Source organism: Struthio camelus, chromosome 15, assembly GCF_040807025.1.
Source record: "Struthio camelus isolate bStrCam1 chromosome 15, bStrCam1.hap1, whole genome shotgun sequence".
Lineage (NCBI taxonomy): Eukaryota > Metazoa > Chordata > Aves > Struthioniformes > Struthionidae > Struthio > Struthio camelus.
In genome coordinates this window covers 6,351,406-6,376,968 of record NC_090956.1, presented here as the reverse complement: position 1 = coordinate 6,376,968, position 25,563 = coordinate 6,351,406, and the positions used below count along the sequence as shown (strand labels likewise).

The 25,563-nt window shown below is 39.9% G+C and overlaps 1 protein-coding gene and 1 long non-coding RNA gene across 4 annotated transcripts in view; both read right to left on the bottom strand.

Moving 5' to 3' along the window:
* The window catches only part of MAD1L1 (mitotic arrest deficient 1 like 1), a 373,922-nt gene that overhangs the window by 272,866 nt on the left and 75,493 nt on the right, over positions 1 to 25,563 (bottom strand). The window lies entirely within an intron of this gene.
* On the bottom strand, positions 22,456 to 24,089 carry LOC138061056 (uncharacterized). The gene is made up of 3 exons (XR_011134665.1): positions 23,988 to 24,089; positions 23,801 to 23,897; positions 22,456 to 22,494 (listed from the first exon to the last, which is right to left on the bottom strand). It is a non-coding gene; the product is annotated as an uncharacterized lncRNA (long non-coding RNA).

Sequence of the window (25,563 nt, the reverse complement as noted above, 5' to 3'; positions counted from 1 at the left end):
GAACACCATTTGAAGATACAAAGTGCCACACTGATAGGAGCGCATGAGCTGTGCGTTAAAGCAAGATGCCCAAACAGTACTTCATTCATCCCAAATGCTACAAAAGCGTTCATCAGTTTCTCACTCCGTAAAAAAGGTAGATGTGACAATTTTGATAACGGTAAAATGTTAACACAGAAGGTGAACTGTTAACACAGAAGGTGAGCAAGCTCCCCAGCACCAGGGAGAAAAAAAATGACCGAGAGCTAGGGCTGAAATTTATGAAGTTTTTTCATTTCTAGTCCTGATCTTCACCTACTAAACTATGCAGACTCCTAGAAGTAAAGGACCCACAGAGTTCAGAAATTTCCAAGGAGGTATAAAAAGCACCAAGAGCAATGAAATGCTTCCGATCTAGAATTGACCCAGCAGAATTTATGATTCAGCAGAATCATAAATATTGTAAGGAAATCCCCAAGGCTGTTCTGACTAGAATGTTTTTTGGGTTTTGGGTTTTGGGGTTTTTTTTTTTTTGGGGGGGGGGGGGGAGAGGAAGGAAAGCACATATCAACCTCACCAAGGCAAACGGGAGAAACTAGTTCTATATAGGCTAATTTATTCATAATGAATCACATCTGTCAGTCCTCCTAAGGCTTAGTATCAGACCATTTGGCTTAAGAAAAATTAGAGGGGGAGAAGAGAGAGGAAGCAGTAATTTGCTCTCTAGTGAAACCGGAGGCATGACAAAGAACAGCGGCTTTCAGGTGGATACTAAGGGGAAATCTCAAATGAGATTTTGGTATCTTACTGCTAGTGGAGACTCAGAATATTCCTGCATCTGAAACAAACAGAAACATAAATATATATATATATACACACATGCGTGTACACACACACAGAATACTTATTTTACTCACATTAAAAAAATACTTGTCACTGTTTTGTCATATATAGTGCTGCAAAAATAGAAGTTTAAAAAAAAAAAAAAACCACCACTGACCGATTCCTCGAGTGGGACTTTTCCTAGGCATATAATCACTGGAGGTCACAGAAACTGGCAATGGATGAGAAAAACTCCAACTTTCAAAGTTACTGTACAGCGGTCAGTTTAACAGTGTTTAGCCTCCAAGTGCTGCTTGCATGGACAAAATACTACATTCGGAAATCTGACTCTTGTGCATAAACAGGCTTCTTAACATCTGTATGGTAATATGAAAATATAAAAATACAAATTTATACATCAGCTGCATAACTGCTGCAAAATAGATTCTCTTGATCATAATCCACATCCAACTTCATATAAAAAAAGCAATAAGAAACTATCACCTTATTTACATGAGATATACTTTCAGGTTTTTACCTTTTGCCTGAAGGTTTTAATTAAAGCAACTCATACCCCAGGGCTTTTTTCTTGTAGTAAGCTATCTTCCTCATTCAATTGCTTCAAGGACTCTGCTCTCTATGCTTTGACACAACCTAATCACTCCTGCGGGAGCAACCGATAACGTGAACGCAGATCAGAAGGATATCTTTGAACGAACCAAGAAAGATGAAGAACTACACGTTAAAGGTGAAACAATTTTACACTCTTTATTCAAGAGCCTAATGAATATTTGGAAAGACAATAAAGGGAAAAAATAAAGGCATAAATCACAGCAAACCGTGTAAAACTAGAGATTCCTGAGTTCAGTCACTGGTTGTTTAAGTTTTACTTACACGTATGTTCCCAGATTTAAGTTTCAGGAGTAATGATCACAAGTGAGACAGGGAGCTAGTCCATGCTATTTGTTCTTGGAAAGTGCATGTAGCGAGAAAGAGAAGAATAAACTGATCAAGAACCCACATTCTGTGCCTCCGGCTGCCCTCCGAGGCAGGAGGGCTCACAAGCGGCATAAATTGTTGTTACTCCAGATGTGTTAGGAGAAATGAGCCCAGCGACTCTGGACAACGGGTGCAGTTCTTCCCAGATTTCACCTAACAATACGTTTACTAAAGGATAAAAAGAACTTCAACAGTACCAGGAAAGGCACAATAAATAATCTCTGTATTGCTAGCGTATTTTCTTTAGCTAGTTTAAAACAAAAACAAAAAACAACAACAATAAAAACACATATGCACCATAGGAGAGAATACTAAAGTCACGCTTAAAGTGATCAGGATTTTAAGGAAGTTATTTTGTGAACGTAGGAGACAGCAGTCTAAACTGGCAGACTGCTAACCTTCAAAATATTTTTCTTTGATAGGATTTGGATGTTTAATCAAAGTTAATCTTCAATTAAATAAAAATAGTAAAAATTTTAAAAATAAAACAACAAATCTATAAGTTTCCAAAAAGGTATTTTAATATACTGAAAAGTATCAGCTATAATGGCATCCATGTTTATAAAGTTAAATATTTTCTGATCTATAGCTATTTTCATGACATTTTTACCATCTCAAAGTGAATCTATACTGATGAATCTTCTCGCAGTCGCTCAGATCACTCTAACAAATGGTTCATCGATTTCAACTGAATCACGAATCCATTTAGAGATTACTGATTTCATAGCACCAACTATTAGTTACTGATAGCATATATATTTAAGTGCCTGAGAATGATTTACAAATCCATAAACCTGTAATTACCTGTTACAAACTTCATGCAGCAGTATTTTTATTGCATTAAGTCATTTAAAAAAGCCTAATCTACTAGATCTCATTAGTGTTTTCCTGATATTTCTCTAAATTTAGACAACGATAATCAATTAATTCCAAGTTTGGTTATGCTCTCGTTTTCAGGCTCTCAGTGTTCCAATATTTGTGTTTCTAATGAGGCAGGGCAGTGTAATGAAAAACAACTGTTTTCATGTTATAAAAAAAAAAATGTATGGAAACACTTCTATTGATCATACATTATCAAAAGAACCTTTTGGAAAACAAGTATAATTTTAATGTTCGGAGTTTATCAGTGATGTTTACAGAATAAAACTGCAGTTTCACAAGATCATCACACTTTTTTTAACTGCATTTGTCAAAGAGCTCATTTCTTACATCTGCAGCGCTGTACACTGCATAAAGAGAAGATTACACTGAAATAAAACGGACAACGCGCATGCAATTCAACATTTACATTGCACTGTACTTTCAAAATATTACTATTAACTACAGCATAATGAATTCTTGCAAATCTTACCTGGGCAAGTCAATATTTTTTTAATTACATGAGAAACTTATCCATCATTTTCTACCATCATCAATGGCACAAAGGCCACGCAAAAAGATTTTGTCTGTGGGCTCTTCACAATTTTTTTTTTTTTAAGGCTGAACTCAAGTATTAAACTGAAATAAAAGATTGCATCTGAGACCAAATAAGTATTCTTGCCCAGGTTAACTACACGATGCAAGTTAGAAACCCACAGAATTCTAGCGAAACTGCCACGTCTAAGCACCAACAATTGCGACCGAAGGCAGGAAGTAACATCTGGCCTCTAGAGACACTGAAAGAAATAATAGCTTGTGAAATATCAGCATCTCATGAAACTTCTGTACAGAACAAAACTAACGCAATTCTCCTCTCATCGTCAGACATCTCAGCTCTCTAAATCTGGTCCAGAACATGGAACCACTACTTGGGTATTTTAATAATCAACACTTATTTGCTCCAAAGTCATAACACAAACTATAACTGCCTTAACTTAAGGCACATAAGAGAAATTACTTCACTTTTACCCCAAAATTAAAAGAAAATTTAACCAAGTCCTCAGTATTTATTCCAAATATGGGACACAAATTCAGTTTACAAATTTTATGACCTAGTTTGGCATGGTTCTCAAGTTCTACTTTTGTTGATAATGATCTTTTTCCCCCCTCTAAGAAAGGTGCTGGCAATTTGCTTTGAACAAACATACGCAAGTATAAGCTCCCTAAGAGGTCTTACAACAAGTTGTTAAACAGCAAATAATGCTTTTAGCACATTTCTCCGCAGCACAGGAAGTGCTGCTGCAAAGCAAGTAGCCATGCTGGCATTCACCCCCCGAGAAATTGCAAACAGCAAAGCAGTAATATTGAATATTAAAATATTTCCAGTATTTATGTCATTTTTTTCTTCAAACTTCTACAAAAAGCACTGTAAGCAATCATGCTAAATACAGTCAAATCTATTCTATATAAAACTAATTAACAGTGCCTTTTTCACTGACATCCCAAGACAAATCTTGCAGCCTGTGGAGAACCCTGAAGAGAGAATAAGCTAATCCGTGCAGCTGCCTGAGCAGTCTACGCCGGCTTTCATGAGGCTCCCTGCTGAATCTTGAAAACCAAGATCAATTTGACACCAACTAATTTGGTTATTCTCGCCATCTTTCTAAGCACGCGGTAGCCAGCATTTCTACATGGTACGAGTTAATGAAGCCACGAGCAGTAAATTCTGACCTCAGAAGGTAAAATCTGGATTGCCTCAAAGGTTACAAGTGCAAGACTTAGAGGTCTGAAGTTTTCAGTAGAAGGAATTACTGCATTTTTTGCGGAAGACTTAAGCTGCACTGACTTCAAAGTTTTCTGAAATACTGAGTGTAATCAGCTCCCAGCCTCTGCTCGTAGCTCTGCATTTTCAGCATTCAATCTTAAAATTTGATGCCTCCAAAAATAAGGTAAAAACATCTAATCATTACATTTAACAGTAAAGTATTAGATCTAAATGTAAATGTAAGGAAAAACAGACTAGGAATAGACGAGACTGCAATAGCTGTCAACGTCTTGCCTTTAAAAATAAATTAGATGTTCCTAAAGGCAGGTTCTAAGTTTCTTGTTTGCTCTCTGCTTGGTCCCATAAACTGTGACTATGCTAACATAAAGCGTAGTTTGCATTTAGAGAACAGCTGAGAAGTTCATTTTCTCCTCTGATATTCAGGCAAAGGTCACTGAATTTCAAGTAATCTTTTTCCACTCTTTGCTGTGTTGCATGCAGCAGGAGTGCTGGCGCGGGTTGCCTTTCCTCTGACCATTGCAGATGAAGCTTCAGCCCAAACTGGTATGCAGGAGACACTGACAGTTCCCATTCAGTCACAGCTATCTCTAAAAGATTTTAAGCTCATTGAATTCAGAGCTCATGTGCTTAGGAGGGTCACCTGACAAACATGTAATCCGTGCTGCCTCGCAAAACCTCCAGATACAGTTCAGAAACAAGTGTGAAAATTTCCTATTCATTTAGCATGTTTGCTCTGGATAGTAGCGATAATTAACCAGAGAGACATAATTTATTTCATAACTGATAATTTCGGTGGAAACATCCAGCTGTCCTGGAACTCATTTGTGCCTAGAATTGGGCATTTTCCATCCTCTATTCTGAACGCTCCCAAACATATTCCTGAACCAGTGCACAGCAAGGGGATGGACTGCTTATGGACAGCTCCTACAAAACAAAGCCATGCGTTGGGAGGGGAGAGAGGGAGCTTTTAAAATTAGCTATGTTTTCCATACTTGGCAGCTCCTTAAGTTTCAGCAGCTTCTGCGGTCTGTCTCTTATCACAGCCCACCCCGAAATGGCAGCCTATTACATTCTTTGCACTTTCACAAAAATTGCGGCAGCTGACTTGTCAAACTAGCAAGCACACCCATAAAAGGGGGATCGCTCATTGACCAAGTGGCTGTAGCTGTTCCTCTGTCCATGTATGTACATACACACATAAAGTCATATTTTAAAGACATGGCATTTACGGAGAAAAATACAGCTTAGCAGTGAGAAAATTCGTTGTTTTATGTGGTATCTTCTCTCTAAGCCCACAATCGCACTTAGTTAAACATCACTGTTCCACACAGAGTCCCCTTGATAGCATTCATTCATGGATATTTGCGTGCAAAAGTCAAAGAAAATGATACAGCAATTTTTGCTTTGCTTCCATTCAAAATACATTAAGCCCGAGAAGGGAAGAAGGGCAGCACAGTGCACTAAATAGGGAACACGCTTCCAAAACCGACTCTGAGCCATGACAGCTGAAAGAACTAGACAGTGAGCCTTTGACTCCGAGCAGGGTGAAATTGTTCAGATATGAAAAAATTGGTAGGAAATGGGGAAATTTACTTTGTCTTACCTCTATAGCCCACCCCCCCCCCCCATACTTTGCTGCTGGCCTGCAGTTAGGCAGTTGCTATCGCACCTGGAGGCTGACCTGTGTTTCATTCTCCATGCATGGTAATTTCTCCATGCATGGTAAAAACGGGCAAGGCCTCTCCTGAACAGGTAAGCTAGCAGACTTTGGATGAGATGATTTAAAGCGCATCTCTCAGCAATGTGATGTGTTGCAACGCTCTGCAGTTCCAGACTAAGGGCTTTGCCAGACCTGGCAAGAATGTTGCTTAGCCACTGTATTTCTTTATCAATACAGGGAATTAAGAGACTTTCTGCAAAAAAAATAACAGATGCATAAGAGTGCTGCTCTCACAGGAACGAAATATTAGCTGCCATGAAAGCCATCATACAATTTGCAGGGGAAATAGTTCTGTGGTGGTGGTGGTTTATAAGTGCCAGGACAATAAGACCAAAGTAAATGACCCAAATTAGTTCTGTCCTGATGCTTAACTGGCAAATCTCCCCAAGCTTGGCATATTTTGCCCCTGTCTTCCTGAGTTATGTTTCTTGAATTATTTTTTCTGTACATGAAAATTTGAGGAGATTGAAACTGAAGTAATTTAAAAAAAAAAAAAAAAAAAAAGATTCCTGCCATGCGGTATTTAATCTGTGAGAAACAGACCAAAAACAATACTTGGGCACTTTTAAAAATCAATACCCAAACTTTCCAAATGAACAAAGAATCTGGTTTAAAATGAAACTTATATTAAGCATAGATTCAAGAATTCTCTTTTGATATTTCCCATGGTCAAAGACAGCAGACAGTGCAGCTCCATAAAATGAGACAAAAAAAGCTATTTTATCCTGAAGTGCTAAAAGCCCTTCATATTCACAAGTTTCTCATCTCATTTTTCAAGGAGAATCTCTTATTGCAGAAACATCATGACACCATTTTCTTCTGCTTTCATCTTTGCAAAACAGCACCTTATTTCCACGCTTGGAAGCTACAGTGCAAGAGCATTAAAACCCAAATAGAGTCATTACTGCGACCAGTCAGCTAGCAGTCGTTTCTAACAAAACTCAGATGCAAATCTCTTACCCTAGACCAGTGCAACTCTGAAGCTGCCTTTGCTAAAAGCAAAAAGGAAAAAAAAAAAATCCTGCTTCACCAGAACAATAGCAACGAGGTACAGATTCCCTTGCAACTTCTCTAAATGGGAGGGAACGGGCAGACGGGTGGTGCAGAAAGAACAGAAACACTCGATCAAGTTAGATCATCTCTACAGTTTTTACACTACATGCGACAACTGCTGGTTACACCCATTTAAAAGAAGGAAAGATCTTTGATATTGTATTTCCAGTGATATGCATTTGACATACAGTATTTATAAGAAGAGGCCGATGAATATGTAAAATTCAGAAATGCATGCCTCCAGTGTCATTCTATTACACTTCAAATAATCTGAACCTTCTACATTTCAGTACTAAAATTCCCAGCATTACAAAATTTTGTGAATATTTCTACAGTATTTTGCAGGCAGGCAGTCATCTGACCTGCACTCTGAGCTAACTAGAAAGTTAGGTACCAGCCGTTACCAGACTAAATTGGGTAGACTAGGTCCTGCCGAGATGCAAGGTCTGTTAACGAAGGCTCAGTGCAATACTATGGCTGCATCTTGCAGCACGGGCAAAAGCTTGTGCACGTTTGCCTACAGAAGGCCGCAGACATACCCACTTATCATTCCTACCCAAGTGTCCCAAATGCCAAAACACTCACACAGGGGACTTGTTTTAAGAGATGACATTCTCAAAATACAATCCCAACTATCCTCATTTAGGATCCTGAGCCTTTATCTCAGTGGTCTTGTATTTATAATAGGATAATGACACTGAACTCTTTAGTAAAGCCATTTGATTTCCACAGAGGAAGCATTCTCCAGAAGACATTAATATCACTTATTAAATTATTGATACAGGTGGGGAAAAAGGGGATAAACTTTCAAGCATCTCAGCTTTTTTTCAGTGCCTGAAAGCTTGTCTGCTTTTACCAGGATTATTAAATGCTCTAGTAAGAGACACTACCCACTACATACAAACCATGCCTCTCACCTACTTAGACCAACAAGGTTACAACAACATAAGTCTTGCAAGAGCAAAGTGTCATTACCCGCTGTGGTATCTTTCCCACCTTGTCATTTTATTGTAGAGAGGCTTCCTCGGCATTCAATCGTTTCTTCCTCAGTGGAAATGCAGGCCAAACTGCAAACAGATCTCGGAGAGCAGTGACCGCTCTTCCTCCTTTACGGCACTGAAAGGCCAGCAGATTGCAATAAAGCATGTAGTGGGTCACAGGGGAAAAGTGTTTACTTCCATGAACTAGGAAGGTCGGGCTTTCCACAAATTCATGTTTAGCATTTGATTGGCTTTGCTGTGAGGATGATGTGAGCTCTGACAGAAGCTCTGCTCATGAGCAGGGCGCTTCCACACTACAAAGCATAAAAGCTCTTACTGTGCCTTACAACGTCTCGTCGTCTCAGAAGAACGAGAGCCTTGCAAGGTTTGCAACTCTCGCTGCGCTTCTTCCCCTCAGCTGGAGAACTCCCCGCTTTTCTCTCTTCTGCTCAGATGCTCATTTTCACAAAACTAGCAGGAACCATCTTTGAGAGCCTTGTGGCAATTCTTGAAAATTTGGCCAAAGAATTCAAAAAGTTATTAGAGAGCACACAAGAACATGGATTTCTATGAGTTTTTCCCCCATGAGCAGCCACATACCTTACGTACACGCTGAGGCACTGATCTATAGGGCCTTCACAGCCAAAGCTCAGCCAACGACAGCACGAGGTTTCAGAAGGTAAGCAGTTAACATTACACAGCCGCACTTTGGAAGCAAAGAAAGTTTTTCTTCTTTTAAAAATCAATTTTTTTTAAGAAAGGAAAAAACTTTTAATGAGAAAATCCCTTTGGAAAAGCAACAGTGTTAGCAGCTTAGGCTATTTTAGAAAAACCTTTGCATACTTCGGCCAAAAAAGAATTCAGTGGATTTAACAAGCTTTTGGAACAGTCACTATCAGAGAGAGGTCTCTGCAAAGTGGTCACCTTCAGTCTTGAGAAATCAAAACAGTATATTAAATCTCTCAGGTAAATGCATGTACACAGTCAAAAATAGGGTTATCTTAAGCCTGAAGCCAGACTTCAGACTCAACAGCAATTTATTTTCTACTCTACATAATGCTTTGAAAACATTTATTAGTGATTGGCTGGTTCTTAAAAGTAAATTCCATCTACAATTGATAGAAACTCTTTTGTGTTTGCCCACTGAAATATTTTGCATTTATAGATATGATTATAAATTAATTGCAGCAATAACACATGCAAGAGGGAAAATTAACAGGTTAGGGCTGTTGTCTGTGATTCAGGGGATCTAAGTTCAAAGTCTCATTGTGCCTTGGGCTTTCAGCTTAACCTCAGACAATTCAGTTAACCTCCCCTGCACCTCTTTCGCTTTTCCGTACAATACTGTATATATTTAGAATGTCACTGCACTTCCTATCTGAGACGTTTTTAGGATAAACATGCAAAACATTCTGGCAACAGAATCTATGTGGGTATCTACAGACATGCAGAGGACTCAAAAACAAAACATTTCTCAAGAGAACGTTCGGGGCACACGTAATACTTCCTCCCTGTAAAAGACCAAAACAACCACATCTCCCAAAAGCCCAAAAATTGCCATAAAAGAACTGTCAGAAGAAAGACATACCAAAGTTCTCTCTCAGCATCAGTGGCCCCAGTACAAGAGTACAATAAATAAAAGATACAGGTCTGAGATGTGGACAGCCAGCTCAGAGGGAAAAATCACCTTAATTTCAGATAGGAAGAGAAATGAGTGGAGACAAAACCAGTCAGTTCCGCTCCAGCGTTACAGATGGGGAAAGCAGCTATTCCCAGCCATTACAGGAGGGACCATGCTGGAGGGAGTACTCAGTAGCTATGATTTATGAAGGGGAAACAGAGAGGTGGCAAGGAGCTGGTGCCAGGTAGTGGACGGCATAGCGAAATAGTCAAGAGAAGCATTTTTGTTTTTCACCTGGCCCAGTATGTCACCTGGCCTGGAATTATTCGCAACAGGAAACCCGTACATGGCCGTGACAGAGGGCTTCAGGACACTGAGAAAGGGCTAGATCCAGAACAACAAGGACAAAGCCCAGGAGAATTTTCAGTAGCTTGCTGAAAACCTCAGTACCTTTGGTAACCTGTGGTCAAGAATGGCAGCTAATGGCATTTAACATTTTTTCAGCTGAAAAAGTCACCATATGGGTCTTTGCCATATATTAAATTTTGCAATATACAGTTCCGATTCAGCCATCTAGTGGGGATGAGGAGGGTACCAAAAGATCTGCACTTCCACTTCCTTGCAGACTTTTCACAGAGCAACTTCTGTCCAGAGATAAGGAGGAAAGGCAGCCAAGAATTGATCAAATGAACTAACAGAAGATGTTCAGTCTTGTCACTGGAAATAGACCACTTTACGGAAATGTAGCTCAATTAAGTAAAGAGAGGAAATCTGAACAAATACAAAGCATTTCAAAAGAAAATACTCAAAACAGATTCGATGGGCAGTAACACAAGCAAGTTGGTTGATAAAGCAAGATTCAGCTACTAAATAGAATTCACATTCACATTTAGTTAGTGGAAATCTACTAGATACCTGAGGGTGATAAACATTAAACAGTGTGAAATTTTGTTACATTTTCTGCTACCTTCCTGGGATTTTTATGACGATAACCATTTTTCGCATACAAACAGCATGAGCTCTAAAGTGTTCATTTTAACTGAAGATATTCCAAGAAATTTTAACATACACAAAGACTGAGAGTGCTAAGGTTTCTTCCTGAAGAACAACATATTTAAATAGTGAATTATACCCACATTCATGCTGTGAATCACAGAATGGTTTAGGTTGGAAGGCACCTCTGGAGATCATCTAATCCAACCCCCCTGCTCAAGCAGGGCCCTCTAGAGCACATCGCCCAGGATCTTGCCCAGGATTGCGTCCCGGCAGGTTTTAATCTCTCCAGCAAAGGCGATTCCACAGCCTCTCTGGACAACCTGTTCCAGTGCTCAGTCACCCTCACAGTCAAGAAGTTTTGCCTCATGTTCAGATGGAACTTCCTGTGGTTCAGCTTATGCCCATTGCCTCTTGTCCTGTCACTGGGCACCACGGAGAAGAGTCTGGCCTCATCCTCTTGACACCCTCCCTTCAGATACTTGTACACGTTTATGAGATCCCCTCTGAGTCTTCTCTTCTCCAGGCTCAACAGGCCCAGCTCTCTCAGCCTTTCCTCATAGCAGAGATGCTCCAGTTCCCTAGTCATCTTTGTAGCCCTCCACTGCACTCTCTCCAGGAGTGCCATGTCTCTCTTGTCCTGGGGAGCCCAGAACTGGACACAGTACTCCAGGTGAGGCCTCCCCACGGCTGAGGAGAGGGGGATATCACCACCTCCCTTGACCCGCTGGCAACACTCTGCCTAATGCACCCCGGGATACCTTTGGCCTCCTGGGCCACAAGGGCACACTGCCGGCTCATGCTTAACTTGTCGTCCACCAGCACTCCCCCAGGTCCTCCTCTGCAGAGCTGATTTCCAGCAGGTCAACCCCAACCTGCCCTGGTGCATGGGGTTATTCCTGCCTAGGTGCAGGACCTTGCACTTGCCTTTGGGGAACTTCAGGAGGTTCCTCTCCGCCCACCTCTCCAGCCTCTCCAGGTCCCTCTCAAGGGCAGCACAGTCTTCTGGTGTGTTAGCCTCTCCCCCCAGTTTAGTATCATCAGCAAACTTGCTGAGGGTGCACTCTGTCCCTTCCTCAAGGTCATTGAGGAATATATTGAACAAGACTGGACCCACGACTGACCCCTGGGGGACACCACTAGCCACAGGCCTCCAACTTGACTCTGCGCCACTGACCACAACCCTCTGAGCTCTGCTATCCAGCCAGTTCTCAATCCACCTCACCGTCCACTCGTCTAGCCCACACTTCCTGACCTTACCTAGGAGGATGCGATGGGAGACAGTGTCAAAAGCCTTGCTGAAGTCCAAGTAGACAACATCCACTGCTCTGCCCTCATCTACTCAGCCAGTCATTCCGTCATAGAAGGCCATCAGATTGGTCAAGCATGATTTCCCTTTGGTGAATCCATGCTGACTACTCCTGATCACCTTCTTGTGCTCCATATGCTTAGTGATGACCTCCAGGATGAGAGGATGAGAGAACGGCTAGGTGACTTAAGAGTTTCAAACGCAGCAGGTCCTGAAGTACAGTGAATTTCCTTGGTCAACATCCTGCAATTTCTTTGAAAATTCTTGATGTATAGAAACTTGGTTAACTGTCTGTCAGGCTTAAGAGGGATTTCCTGAACACCCACCTACATTATTAACATGTATATATTGTCACACTTTGCACAGAGTACTCCTTTTTAAAGGCTATCTTCCCGAAAACTTGCACACCATATAACAGTAGTCACATTGGGTCAGACCAAATTTAACCTGGCTGAACAGCAGCAGCCAAAGCAGACACCCATGCAGAGTGCAACAGCAGGACACAGGCACAGCAAAACTCTCCCAGGATATTTTCCCACTCCTAGCAACTCACAACCCAGAGACTTGCTGAACTAAGTGTGGTATCTTTGCATTAACCGGCCCAGTGTAGTTTTCTTCCATTCATGTTTTCACTCCTTTTTAGAGCTTCTGTAACATCTTACCTGCAGCATGTTGCTCTAAAGCTTAACTGCACAGTGTAATGGTGCTTGTTTCAGCCTGCAGATTTCACTTGCTGCTCTCGAGTTCTTGTACAACAGACAGACATCAAACATTAGAGGAAACTGGAGTTATCCCGCACACAAAAAAGCATTAACAAGGAAGCCTGCAAAGGCAGCTGAGGTGATAGGGAGGCACGTCCACATCGTAGAGGGACTGACAATTCTGCCACTAAGCAGGTATCCAGCGATCCACAGCAGCTAGAGCATGGAAATGAACAAAGATTCCCTACAAATTAAATTGTTTCAACACGGTTTTTACTGGTAGCACACAGATAACAAATCTCAAAAGAAAATCCCAAACTAGATTACAGCTGTAGTTTTTTATAGCCCCAAGTATCTGAGAAATGGTTTTATGAGACAAGTAGTCTCATAAAACACCTTTCATTTAAAAGTCAGGCTAATAAATTAATATAAATACAACAGAAGGAACAAGGAGAACAAATACAGGGTTCTTGTCTTTAGCCATGATTCCAGCTTAAAGGGGCAGGGGGGAAGGCAACTATAACATATAAGAAACTAAACAGCACTTGGATTTAAAGCAAGGAAGATAAATGACAGAAACAGAAGAGACTGTGGGAATAAAATGTGTTTGTAAAAGGATGGGAATAAGCGCAAGGAAGCGGCAGCTCAGAACAGGAATGCAAGTAGCTCAAAGACTCCCAAGTAAATGGAAAGGTGATGACAAAGAGAAACTAACCACCAGTGAAACAAAATGCAAGAACAAATAAATAGATACCAAAATTTGACTTTCAGACAAGACAATGCTGCAGTCATGAACTTGCAAAAGTCTCTTTGGAGAACAGGAACTCATGAAGTTGAGAGGGAGGGATTTGCTCTGAGGGTGACAAGGAAAGGGCAGGACAGGGACCCACCTGGTGCTTCCTGCTTCATAAAAAAATTCTTTTTAAAATAACAGTGTACTTACGGAAGTGTTACAGAGTTTCTCTTACAAAATTACAAAGAAGAGAGATCAGGGAATACGCTATGGGGAATAATTCAGCATTGGCACAATGCACTAACATACTTTAGCACCTGGTTTACCATGTGCTTCATCCCTTATATTGAATTCGTAGTACAAAGCTTAGCGCAACGTGAATTTACAGGACATGAGAGAGAAGAGGCTTAAGAAGTCTTTGTCCCAAAGTGAATTAGCTCTTTCTCATTTAACAAAGAACCCAAATACAGGACACACTGGAAGAATTCATCCCCACTTTTATCCATTTACTTCAGAACAAAGCGTCTTCTACTGCTTTGCATCTCTAAATTCACAAAAGGAAAAACATAGAACATTTCTATGCATTTTAAGTATATCCAGAATAAAAACTAGAATGATGAGAAGCCTCTATAAGCAGACAAAACCAGAAAGTTCCCGTAATCCAATCGCGCAGTTTCCTCTACCTCAATCTCCCCCGCACATTCTCCTCACCCACTCCACTTTGTTTTTTTTTTTTTTTTTTAAACATTTGAACTACATCTATTGATTTTCCTCCTCCTCCTTCAGGGAATATTCACAGATGTGCAAAGCCACCTCTAACAGCAACATTAGCTGAAGCAAAAAATGAAATTTACACTTGACTGCCTTCCTCAACAATGTGCAATCACCATTTAATAGGAAAATAGAGCAGAGTGCAAATAGGAAAAGGGAAGGCCTGATTAAAAACCCACCAGTCATCGAGCTGACGATACCCCCGCTGCTTAAACGTGGCACACGGTGAGCTGGGAGCACCCGAGCCGCCGCGGCGCTCCGCAGCCCCTCTGCCCGGCCGCAGGAACGAGGCACCGCCGAGCTCGGAGGAGCACCAGCCCCGCAGCCCCTCTTGAGCACAGATATACTCAGAGGAAAGTGAAGAAGCACCAAGGAAGAATATTTTTCACCAAGAAGCCAAGCGCTGGCTATCGTGATACACCAACTGGCTTTCCTTTTGTTAAGAAAAATAAAGCAAATGCTTAAGCTATGCAGCTGTGAACAGCAGGAGCTGGGTGCAAAACTGCTCCGGGTCGGCTGCCAGTGACAAGCCCACTGTGGTAGGACACCCTTTAGTACCAGCCAAGCAACCCAGGAGGCAGGATTACTAGCCCTTTGTTTTAACTTCACTTCCAAAACATGTGTGTGTACACACACACACAGTTATTAACTAGTCCTGAAAGGCTTCAGGCAGTGATACACTTCTCACTGCCAATTACAGCTTAGTGATCTGTGGGATGGCTTCTCCAAAGACAGAACTGACTTGGCCCAGCTGCTCAGGCTAAGTTATCTAAGCGTATTTGCCCCAAAGATTCACCTTCACTCCCGCACCACACCCGAGAGGTTGATTTTTTTGTTTGTTTAATTTTTATCATTTGTGTTATAGCTCTGTTATTAACAGACTCTCATTTACACATGTCAGAGAAGGAGAAAAATCACCTAATTAACTGCTTTTCCCATTAGCGATGGAACAGGGAGCTACCAATTTGCTTTCTACTTTCTCTTCCTTATTTTCAAATGTACAAGATTTACCTTTCCCTGTCAGATGTGAGCTGGAAGAATCATTTTCTAATTATCAGGATTTCTCACACACCCACTCAGAATCGTTGGGTTTCTTTTCTCCTTTTAAATTAGGAAAATATTCCATTGAAACAATGTTTTGATTTCAACAGGCTCTGAGAAGAGTCTGAATTTCTGTTTAGCTTTTAATTGATATTCACCATACATTATTAATAACAAGCTCAAAAGAACATGGCTAAAGCAAGCAAGCAAATACACCCGCTTCAATAACTTACCAGCAACTAGAATAAAACGATTAGGAAAAGCCTTTTCCTTTTCTTTGAAGCTAGGCAGAAACTTAAACTTTCTATTTTACAAAGCACAGTTCTAATTCTAATATGAGGGAATTTTAAAAGTGCAGGCTTTTTGTTCTCAAGTTAGTCCACTGTCTCAGAATCTTAACTTACATCCTCGTGGTCATGTCAGCACTGTGATGCCAGGCAGCAGCAGTTGGCAAGATCAACACCAGCAGCAGATGATTGTCTGCTTCTGCAGGACCATAGTCCTGAACAAGTTAATGCCAAGTAAAATTCAGCCACAGTGGAATGAGTCATTTGACCCTCTACAGTTATTTAGTACTTCCATAGCATCCGATTCTTAACAGCCCTGCAGGTTCACATACCTGGAATGGTTGATGTCTCAGTCCCCTCTTCCTTGAGCCATTCTGCCTTTGGAAAACACAAGCTGAAGGCAACTAACCCATCTTCTAAATTGAACAAAGTGGCAGACATTTCAGGAGTAAAACCAGCTGTAATTATACATGCTAGCTGAAGCAATACATACAACCGGCTCCTTAAGCAGCTGTCAACCTGGTAAATTATGAGTAAAAGAAAACTGCCACCAGAACGGGCTTCCAAGAGGTGCCTCTGCGACAGTGAGAAATTCCACTGGGCCCAAGCAGGAAAGATGATAATAAGCAAAAGGGCATTGCTAATTCCAGTCTCACTCCTGTTTGTCCTTGCAAACTGAAAATATCAATAATATCTCAGTCACATAGACCGTAAAGCTGCAGTCTTATCTGGCTAAACTCAAACCGCAGACCTCTTCTAGATCCCTAGACTGATAATGTGCAAGACTAAGTAACCACTACACAATCTTTAGAGCAAAAGCTTCCAAGAGAAGTGTCAGAGAGAAGGGAATATGCTGCTAACATCTAGAAAACTGAAAGATAAGGATAGGAATTTATCTAACTAGCTGCCTGGGGCAAAACAGCTACACTCAGATAAGTAATGATCAGAGTTTCACTGCCCAACTGCATCATCAGCAGTAACTGCTATTAAAGTCGCTGAAATTTGATTAGAAGAAACTCGTATTGAAACAAATAAAGATCACCTCCCCATTTTACGAGGGGGCAGAGAAAACAGCACAACAGGTAACAGCGTCTGAATATTCAACAGCGCAGCAGTTTAACCCCCGCTGCTCAGGGCACATTCCTGCCCTGTGCTTAAATCGTATGCCTAGCATACGACTGGGACAAAACGAAGCCTGGAAAGATTCGACACGTGAACAAAATGTTATTCATTTTCTCTGCCTACGGAAAAAAAAGAGCAGCAAAATCCACATTGAAGCATTCCTGCAGAAAGCGAGGAAGGGCAGGAAGCAAGCAGAGATCCAGCCCTCGGCTGGGGCGAACAAAGAAGCTGCGAGCAGCCACGTGAACGCGGCCACAAACTTCAGGCACAGTCCCAACCAACTGAAGTTATTCCAGAGGACATGGCAAGAGAAAGAGCTAAACTGCAGTTCACAACCGTTCCAGTCATATTTTCTCTCTTGACTTAGGGTTATAAATAAATAAATATAGAAGTGTCAAAAGAAAGTTCCAGTTACATATTTTATAATCAGACAGTTCTGTTAAGCCAACTCTCTTGGTAAACGAACGAACTCCTGGGTAAGGGCTCACCTAAAAAATGTAATTGTTTTATTCTTAAACATCTCACTCCAGCATTCCCCACGGTTTTTGTTGTTGTTGTTGTTTTTATTAAAAGACACAAGTTCCAATCTCACTTTAATTTTCAGATCCAAGATGAATATGAATCAAGCTATCTATCTATATCCTAGAAGTTTCAGTATGACCAGCAGAAACAGGCAGCAGTCAAGCAGCATGTTTTTTGTTTTTTCTTTAAATGATACGACTGCTAGAGCGTCACAGCTTGCCAAGCACCACTGGGAACCAGAGCCCAGCCTTGGGATCCCTCCCTTATCCCATGCACAGGCACTGGCAGCGCTGCAACACTTCCATGCTTTGCTATCCAAACAGAAAAAGATTAAGTTAATCTGTAAGAAATGAAGTCAAAACACCAGAATCTTGTAAGTAAAGAGATAATCCTGCTTTGAATTAAGTCCAGGGCAATGACATAGAGGCCAGTAAATTTTGCACTGCTGCCTACTGCACTGAGGAGCAGACACCGTATCTCTCCTTTGCAACAGATGCCCCCGGGGTTCGTGCACCTGGACTATCACCGTGGCCCCTAAGGAGGTTCCATTACAGCAGCAATACGGCAACTTTGACATAGGACACCTTGCATATGTGTTTCTTTCCTGCTTTTCTCATCCACAGAGAAGTACGCAGTTTTAATTCACTACCCATTTTGGAAACTTTCCCAAACAGAATTGGTAAAGTTATTCTAATTATGGTGGGAAATACTGAAATACACATTGAGCTGAGAGCAAAAAGCAGGAGATGGATAGCCTTTTTAGATCTAAAAAGAGTTTGTTTCAATCTTTGAACAATACGAAGAAAATGGTACCTCATACACAAGTGATCTTTAACCTAAGAGAGCTTTGTTCTACATAAAGAGCTGAGATGTCATTACAAGAATTTTTAGATATCCCAGGCACCGATAATTAGAGTATTGAACACAACCATTCAGACCTTAGGTTTCTCTGGGAGGCCACACAGTAGATTTGATCTCTGGGCTGCAGACTATGCAGATGAGCCCACAAACTGCTGCATTTTGTACCTCCCAAGACAGAATCACGTTTCAGTAAACTACAGTATACTCTACCTCAGTCAAGAAATTGCAGAGGTACGTGTGAATGAGGCCAGGTTGCCATCCAGCCGGTCACAATACAGTGTTAGTCCATGGTAGAATACAATGCTTACCAAGACCAAAACAACAAATTTTGGAATAAGCAAACAATCCAGGAAAATGTCGATAGGCCTTGGCCTCCACAGGAGGTTGCACCACAGCTACGGACTCTTCCAAATGCTTTACTCTGAAAACCAGCATTATCTCCCACAATATTTATAATCAGCTTAAATAATATTGGTTAACCCAAGAGTTGTTTCAAAGCAAATGTGAGAACAGATTGATGACAAATGGTGCTGCCATAAGATAAAAGTGGCAGCAGAAGAAAAACAAGCTTAAAGACAGTCACCTCTAAGAGTTTCAATCCAAGATTCACTACTGAAGGACAATATTTTGATTAACTGAAGCTGTTGTTTTTTTCTATCTGTAAAACAATAGGGTAATTCTTACAGTCTTTAACATTTACAAAACTCTGTTTAAAAAAAAAAAAAAACTCTCAAAAGACAAGAATTATCACTTATTTAAACAACTTGACTCCTTGCCACAAAGAGAATCCAGACTTTAATATATCTTCTAATATAGGACAAACAATAAAAGCTTCCCAAGGGCTTCTACCTATGTGTAATAAAAGAACAAATTAAACTATATAGCAAGAATAGAAAGGAGTTCTCCTTTCTTCTCCAGAGCGTCTGTGAATCTTCCCCTTACAAAACTACTCTAGGTGGTTGACAATATGGTAAGCCCCCAGCCTTGCCGACAAAAATTTCCACTTGTTCCACTTGTGTGACAGAGAAAAATAAAACCAAAACCAAGCTGGATACATTCCTGGTCACCTGAAAAGACCAGATGATGAATTTTCAAAACGAACTTTAGCATGCAACAAGGACCTTCATATACCACTTTAAGGAGACCTTCTCAAGTTTCCTAATTAGCAAAGTGCATTCAAAGTGCTCTGGCTTGAACTCTGTATGATTCAGATTCTGGCCAAGAAGCCAGCTGTCCTCCCCATACTCACGACATAGAAGCCATAGCTCTTAATCCATCACCAGAAGACACTCAGCAGAAGCTTCGGGTACTGATAAGACACTATGTTAATAAAATCAGATATGGACCCAAAGAGATTGCTAAATTATGCTCTTGTGCCCCTGAAGTCCTATTGATTTGTATTAGATCCACTCAAGACTGAATCTTTTATCTATTAAAATACCTTAAGGCAAACTATTGAGTTTTTCTAGAGAACAGAACGAATTTCATAAATATGTCTTCAAAGCTATGGGAACTTTTGCTTTAATTATGCATCTTTTTTTTTTTTTAATGCAGCTGATTAAAAAAAGACTATTGCCTATGTATAAGTATAGTTGCATTTCTTCACTTTTAGGTGCAGCTTACCAAGCTATCTTTACTCCACCCAGCCTGTCTACTCTAACTACTACCACTATAACTGGCATCCACCCGCTGTCTCCTCTTCCTGGTCGCTAGCTGCAATGTTACACTCTGTCCTGCTTAAAATACCCAGCAGTGTTTGACCACCACTACCATTGTTTGGAATGATCATTCTGAAAAACATAAGTAAAAAAATTTGACATTAGTTGTTCAGGTGCATCACTATTTGGTTTTTTATATCATGAATCCAGCATCCTAATCTGGATGCTGCGACATCTGTAGTAAAATGCCTGAGACATCTGTAGTAAAATAACGTACATATAGCTTGGAGCTCCATGATACATGCATGACACAAACGCAAGACAGAGCTCTGAGCTGACACACAGAGAAAGAAGTCAGACACCTATGAAGTCAGACACCTATGAAGTTTTCTTTCAATTTGATATTAATATAGACAATAAAACCAAATATTACCAAACCAAATATTACCAAACGAAAGCCTAGTCTACAACTTCTTTAACTATGTCCCCAAATGGAATGTGTTCTTTGGATTTTGTTTTTATACTATGCCTGGAAATTTTAATAGAAATGTTATTGTACATTTGAAAACAGAACAAACTTGAGGGATTATATCAAATCAATTCCACTGGGATTTGTGTCCGCTCTAATCCCCTATTCAGTCTCAATCTCATTAACATACCAGGCTTAATTGGCATTTCATCCCTGCATTGTGTCTCCAAAATGAACAAGGTGTAATTATGTTAAAAAGAGCACTTCAACGGTTTTAGTTTAATTCATGTCATTCATCCGCGTCAGAAAGAACGCAGATGTTCTATTGCGGGATACAGCAAGAGATGAGCAGCTTTGAAACCACACTTTTTAGTTGAAAACTTTATTTTAAAAAAGTTATTTAAGTGAACCCTAAAACACTGTATTTTCTTCTTTTGTTTCAGTTGCTATACAACATTAACTTTCAAAAGCTGGTTCTGCTTAATTTGATTTTTCATTTTCAAATGAACAGCTGTGTTTAAGTCTAAAAGCCCTTTGTTTAAGCATACAGAGCCCCAGAAAAGGTTTGAACAAAGCATCTTTCTGTAAACACTTGATTACCAGGAAAGGCCTGGCTTTCAAAGTAATCTAGGGGTGTTTTTGCTCTAGGTTCTTTTTTAAAGGAAAAAAATTGCATCACTTCTCAGATGTCAAACAACAAAAGCAGCAAATGTTTTACTAATTGCATGGTCCTCTTGTATGCAAGGTAAATAGGGGAAGACAGAAGAGGGTTTTCCAAATGGCCATTTTCAAACAATTTGCCCCTCTTCCCGAGATACAGGAACAAACCCATATTAATGAAAACCACAACTAACAAGCATCATACTTTAATTGCCGGCAAACCAACCATTCTTGCATTTTGTGGTCAGATAGGTTCTCCTCTAATACGGATAGTTACTGGGCAAGTGGAATATTCAGGTAAAATCCGCTATTGTAAGTAATACTGAGGTTCAACAAACCTACAGAAAACAAGGATGTCAGCTGAGAGTGATTTAACAAGGATTCTTTAACCAAATATTGCTTTGCGTTAAGAAAAAAGGACCAGTGAGAAAATCAAGACCCCAAGTAGCTTGAATTTTAACATTCATTTTGGCCGTGCTGAATTCTGCACTTCATGGCTGTTGTGAGGAAGTAAATGCACAAACGGAATCCTATTTATCAAAAATTAGGTAAGCTTTCTTAAGCGAATACTGGTGAAAGTGTTTTAGAAATGTATATATACCCCTATACCTACTAAGCCTTTTCCTTCTATATTTTCCCAACTAAAAAATATTTAAAAAGCAAAATCTATTGTAAAAATTGTGTAATTCCCTAATTACATGGCACTGGGTAAATATGAGACAGTTTAGAGCAGCAGGTACATGCGTAATTAGGGAATTAAGATGCATTATTCAGAACGTATAATAACCACCGATTCAAAGGTGCATCCAATCAAAGCAGCAAACAGAAGCACCTCTACAAGAGCAGTGATACAGTAGGCCATGGTGGCTCTTACCTCATTAATAGATAACCTCAGTACAAAATCCAAATGCACCCTAAGAAGCTCATTCACAAACTAATCTAAAAGATCATTTAAAAGGTTCTGGTCAAAGTCAATGTGACAAAAATTCTTTATTAAAAATATAGAGACAACATTCATGCAAAAATGCTGGTGTTTTTATTTTAAATAGAGTAATAACCAGTTAAGTATGCTTTATCAAAATATGATTAGCATTTGAAAAATCACAATGCAAATTCCTCCTACAATGTACATATACACAAAGCTCTGCTTTTTTGTTCTCTTCTGAAAAGAAAACACGTCTAATGTTATTGTGCCACTTTCTATGCAAAGGATACAAATTCTAAACTATTCTACTAATAAAGAAAACAAATAAACTATTAGCACCTCAGGATGCAAATTTTCTGTGTTTAGCTTTTTTTTTTTTTTTTGGTTAAACAAGGTTAGTCAATCATTGCGTGCATCTTTTTATCCACTATAAAACCTGCTGACCAGTTTCATCTTATTAGACAGTAGATGTCTCAGGGATAATTCACTTCCAACAGGTTTTGTGAAAATAGGCAGCTGATAAGGGAAGAGTTGAGAATTCACCAATTCACCCTTAATTCTTTATTCCATGAGCTTATCTCCAGTGTTGAATACAGCAGCCCACATGCTGCTATCCAAAATACTCTGTAGGAAAAGAGCAACAGGGGAGAAAAGCACGGTCATTTTGCAGGCTTATGAGGAACCAACAGAAAAAATTACCACAATTCACTTTTAAGAAAAAGTAATTAGCCAAGATGGATAAATCCACAGGAAATTAAGCTTTCTAATTTTCACTGCTCATGAAACTATTTGTTCGGTCTTTCTGATAAGAGCTGTTAAAAGTATGCATCCATTCGATACTTGACCTATTTAACCCTAAAAAGGGCAGCAGGAAACCCCAAGCCCCAAGCACGGACACATATAACCATTCGCTCACTCATCTCACAGGGGGTCTACTCTTCTTCTTTGGACTGAGACCCACACCACTTGGAGACAGTATTGCATATCACCTGTCCTCCTTTCTCTGCCTAACATACACAGGAGAACTGTAAAAGCAGCAAAAACTGACCAAGAAGATGCTCACTTCAGGTTTTTCTTCTAGCTAGTTCCATTTAATATGAAACAAGACGTATTCTTTGATTTCCAGTAATAAAAGTCTGTTTGTTTCATGCTACTGCAATTTGGGAGCTAAAACTTATCTCCAGAAATACGGGTATGTTTAATATTTGAAGCTTATAAACAACGTATGGCCCTCTAGGCTTGGAAACAAGCCCAAAATCTGATCTGTGTTTTTACTTCAATATTGCATTTATGACCAAACACTGCAGTTATGAATATAAACTGTTTTAAAGCCACCCACTTTTCAAAAAGTTATTTTCCATAATTAAATATTTTTATATCAAAGTTCTCCAGGTTATCTAAGAATGTTTTTTTCCTTTCAGACATATTATCAAAACCATCATACTGTATTAAATAAAAGCATAACCATTAAAACACAAAATAAGTATCTGAAAAAAATTTCAATAAAATATGGTTATTGTGAATCTCATGAACTCAATAAATAAATAAGCAGGACCTTAACTGGCATCATTGTTTTCATTCAAATCAGGGAAGTTATCTTCAACCCCAGTTGCATATTTCTGTATCTTCTGCGATTGTGCTTTTTGACAGAGTCTAGCATTTGTATCATTAAACTCCCACCTCAGCGCCTTCCAACAAACTCCCATACACTTCACGACACATCAGTGAGGGGCCAGATTAACTGGACTGTGGATTTCTTACCTATGGTACCATACTTCCCAGCAGGTTATACTTTGACCTGCTGATCAACGTTAGCAGTGGTGCTTATTTTTTTAACACCTAGAAGCTGTAGCCATGAAGCAAAGTACCCCATGCAAGATGTGCATTCAACAAAAATCACAGTCCCGTCTTGAAGAACTTACAAACTCACATTTCACCCTTGAACCTGTAGATCCGAGACACCTGCTCACTGCAGCGGGAATCGTAAGATCAAATGCAGATCTTGAGGCATGTTCACCAGAAAAATCCTGGTTAGAGTAGAAAAGACTGTTCCAAAAAGGCTTCAGGTACAGAGGGGGAAATGAAGGGAACAAGACAGCACCGACCAGGAATTTTACCATTGCTCAATCATTCAGTCAGCACAAGCTTCCGTAACGTTTTTAAATAGCACTGGAGGGCAATGAATGTCCGTCTGATACGTCTGCTCAGGAGATGGGAACCCACTCCACCCCTGACATGCAGTTGGTGTACATCCAAGTCGCTACAGAACATGCACCTCGGGGCATAGCCAAAAGGGAGCCATTAGGCAACAGCAAGCCCCATGACATGCCCTGAAGCCCTTGCACGCACCCATCAGATGACAGCATGGGGATCTACCACTACAGTCACAAGGCTTGGTGAAGCAGAGGGAAAAAGCCAGAAGGAACAGGCAACTTAACAAATTCATACAGTTTGCAACTCGCTCCTGCCTTTGTCCGAAAGTTCATCGAGAAACAGTAAGGATCAGCTAAACTGTTCCCAAATGCCACATCTGGGTCACAAGCTGCCAAGTGAGGCACCCACTTTAATAAAAAAGTAGATTTTCATGAAAATCAAAAGCTGCACCGTTTAGCTGCTGAAGAATTAATGAAAGTGCAATAAATAAGATTTAGATAAGAGATTCCACAGACTAGATTAAAGGTGCATAGAGAAGTCAAGTAAATATGGACTTAAAATAAGAAGTTTAAGCTTGCTCTTTAAATTTCTAACTCTTAAAAGAGAACTGTCTGGAATACACAGTAAACTAAAGGTGAGAGTGTCATAAGTTTTCAATGTACAGCTAAGAGAGGCTACAAATCAAGCTTCTTCCCTGTAAAATCGAACATGCTAAAATGGCATCATAAATCAATGAAGCTAAGTAGGTAGGTAAAAAACAGTACAAGAAAGCTTGCTTAATACGAAGAAAATGGAAATGCAGAGGACCAGCAACATTAGTAAGTGCAGTCAAAGGAAAAAGAAAAGAAGAAAAAAGACAAGATCAACAGTTATCTTTGGAAAACATTGGAAACAGGGAGACAGGATAAAAGGAACAGTTGTGTATGCAATGATAATTTTATCGGGGATAAGAAAAATGCTTCTTTATATAGGTACAGATGGCTCTCCTTGTATGCACAGAAGATAAACTAGAATACCACCTATGTGAGCAATCAATTCTCCAGCAATGTTAGGAGGTAGAGCTGGGTATTGAATAGGTAACAGAAAAGATTAGGGAAAAGTCAGGTGTACTGAAGGCAAACAGAGAACCACATTTAGATAATTTTCAACAACTGTTATTAAAAATCATCCCACTGCAGTCCCTTAAAATGGAGTAGGGACTGTAACAAGTAATACCTAAGAGCTCCAAAATCCTAAACGTCTTTCAGCTCAGTGCCAGGTAAAGCATCACAGAACGATAAGATGAAAAAGGAAGACATCGTTAAATAAAAAAAAATATTTTATCATCAGATATTTTTAGCAGGGATTGGTAATAGAAGACACTGAAGTTAATCACAGGTAGCATAAATATCAGATAATTCTATGACTAAATGGAATCTATGCTAATATTTCCTAGGATAAAAATTCAAGGATCTGGAAGAAGCTACCCGTAAGTCAGTTCTTGGTTACAGTACTGTGCATATATCTTCTAAACATTTTATGGAAGCTTTCATTATAGGT